Here is a 3,102-nt window from a genome sequence, read left to right on the forward strand (position 1 = left end):
GTGACTGACGCGGACGCGTGCCTTAAGCAGAACACAAATAATGCATACGCGTGACCCACGCGCTCGCGTGACAGACGCCACGTACAAAAATCTGCAGAAAATGCCCCCAGCGATTTCTGGACCCTTTTTCGGCCCAATTCCAAATCCAGAAACACAGAATATAAGCCAGAGAATGGAGGAATAAAAAAACAACGTGCAACACAACATACACAACATTCATAATTGATAATTTTAGATTTAGATGTAGTTTTAGAGAGAGAGAGGCTCTCTCCTCTCTCTTAGGTTTTAGGAATTAGGATTCCTCTTATTCTATGGTTATTTCTTCAATCACAGGTTCAATGTTCCTTTTATTTATTTTTCCAATTTAATTTATGAATTCCCATGTTGAGATTTAAATGTTCTATTTAATATATTTTGAGATATTTCAGAATTAAGAATTGCTTTGATTTATTTATGTGGTAGATATTTTTAATTTAATTTAAGATTTATTTCCCCTTTTGGCTTTGGTTAAGTGATTGGCAATACTTGAGTTGTCAAACTCAGCTGTTGATTGAAATTGGAGTCGCCGATTGATTTGGATCGCTCTAAAGCTAGTCTTCCCATAGGAGTTGACTAGGACTTGAGGATCAAATTAATTAGTCCACTTGACTTTCCTTTGCTTTAGTAAGGGTTAACTAAGTGGGATTAAAACTCAATTCTCATCACACCTGATAAGGATAACTAGGATAGAAATTTCAATTCTCATACCTTGCCAAGAGATTTTCTAATTATTAATTTATTTATTTTTCTTGCCATTTAAATTACTTGTTCCTTATTTCAAAAACTCAAAAATTCTACATTTTTCATAACCAATAATAAATCATACTGCCCTGCAATTCCTTGAGAAGACAACCCGAGATTTCAATACTTCGGTTATAAAATTTTATTGGGTTTGCTTAAGTGACAAACAAGTTTTTTTGTATGAAAGGATTATTGCTTGGTTTAGAAACTATACTTGCAACGAGAATTTATTGTGAATTCTAAACCATCAATCATTCAGATCATCAAAGCACCAGTCATGATCTTTATAGTAACCCAAGTCCTGATGAAGTAGCTCAAGAAACCATCTCCATGTCTCTGTATTCTCCACTCTGACAATAGCCTAGGCTATTACATAGATATGGTGATTTGTATTTAACCCCACGACTGACAAAATCTGGCAACCAAACCTTGTCTTCAGGAAAGTGCCATCCAGACCTATCAGAGGACGGCAACCAGCCTTGAACCCATTTTTACAGCCTCTTAAGCATATATACATCCTATCAAAGGTAACTTCACCATCTGGTTGGGGGTGGTGCATATTTGTACAGTGGAACTGGGATTAGTCTTCAACAGCGTCATACCATAATCCCTAACCATCCTATATTGCTCTTTCTTATCCTCATACACTTCTAGCATCCATTAATGCCCTGGATATTGAATTCTTATTCAGTGTCAAGTCAAACCGTGTCTTGAAGTAAGTTGTAGCCTCGCAGTGTCTAAAATTTGCATACTTTATCACCTTCTTTATAAGCTTGCTGCATACCCAATTCCTATTGGCAGCCCTATTCTTGTCCTCTCTTGGACAAGTGTGGTCATCGTTGAAGGTCTTAATTTGCCAACAGGTGTCTTCATGGTCTCTTGATGCATAAGCCACCCATGGACATTCTTTGAACTTACACACCGCCCTGCACCTTATGTTATCATTTTTCACTAGCTTTATGCTTCTACCCTTTTAGATTGTGTATTCCCTCACAGCTTCTCTAAATTCCCATTTCGTTCCGAACTTCATGCCAACCTCAAGATGAAGCTCTCCAAACCTTGCACCTTCCCTAAAGAGCGGAGATGCCTCTTCAGAATCATTTCCTTCCTCCAGCTCATCTTCTGAGTTTGGAGGCGTCTTCATCTCCGCTGAGTGCCAAGAATTGGTGCCATCTGAGTCAACACCTGGGTCTAGTCCATCCTCTGCACCTTCACGAACACAACCCACGAACCCAAGGTCAACCTCAGCGTCACTCACCTCCTGCACCAAAGCATCGTCTTCATGAAATATCTTCTCCTTCCCTTTTACCTAGTGGATTAATATTTTTCTTACCCACCGCTGCATGTACCATGTTTCTCCTAATCCTACTCCCACTTTTAGGATCATTCCCTGCAGCCTCAGAATCAGAGGAATTACCCTCATCCAAACCTGGCTTAAACAGGCTATCCTCTTCACTGTCAGAGGAGTCAGAAGATACATCAAAGGAAACTTTATTATTAAACACTTTGCTCCTGAATTCTCTAGCAGCAGACCATGTACAGGGTCTCCTACAAATACTTGATCTCTTGGACAGTTTCTGCTTGTTGCTCTTATTTGATTTAGAGCTCTGACTGGGCTTGGTGGGCTGGCTGGTTTTGGTGGGCTTGGTGGGCTTAGTGGGCTTGGTGGGCTTTGGGGGGTTGGTCTTCTTGGGAGAGTTGGTTGTCTTGGGAGGATTAGTGTTTTTTGTAGGCATCTTGGTTTTGGAGTGTGATGGTTGTGATTGCCGTGGAGATGTTTTGTTTTGTTTTTTTTTTTTTTGGACTGGATTTGCAAGAACTATTGGGTACAACCTTCGGGATAGGAGAAACTATGAGTGCATGAGTCTCATTGAGTGGGGGACTCACATCAGCATCTGTACTTGTATTACACCCCTCTCCACCATTGTCATCCAAGTACACAACTGTGTTATCTCCCTCTAACACCTCAGGCACTGACACTCCATGCTCGAAATATACATCAATCAATCCCTCATTTGTCCTAGCACAATTCACCATCTCTCTTATTTTTTTGTCATTGTTTACATTTCTCAACCCATTATCCAAGCCTTTTCTAGGAACATGCCACCAGCACTATTTTATGTCATTGTACCTAAGCTCCTTATGGTAGTTCCATATGTAGAAGACATCTAGAGTATCAGTGTCTAGATCACCTAAACAGGCCTTGTTGTCCGGAGAATATACCATAATCCCTTCTGCATTTTTTTTAAGTCACCCCCATGATGAAACATGATGTCCGACTTCTCTTCCGTCTGCAAGAAATTTTGAATTTTCACTTAATAC

The 3,102-nt window shown here is 40.0% G+C and overlaps 1 pseudogene; it reads right to left on the reverse strand.

Annotated features, from left to right (window-relative positions):
- Positions 1-1,035: 1,035 nt before the first annotated feature.
- LOC148546598 (uncharacterized) lies at positions 1,036-2,817 on the reverse strand (annotated as a pseudogene).
- Positions 2,818-3,102: the final 285 nt, after the last annotated feature.

This window comes from Arachis ipaensis, chromosome B9 (assembly GCF_059453495.1).
Source record: "Arachis ipaensis isolate K30076 ecotype BB chromosome B9, ASM5945349v1, whole genome shotgun sequence".
NCBI classification, from domain to species: Eukaryota; Viridiplantae; Streptophyta; class Magnoliopsida; order Fabales; family Fabaceae; genus Arachis; species Arachis ipaensis.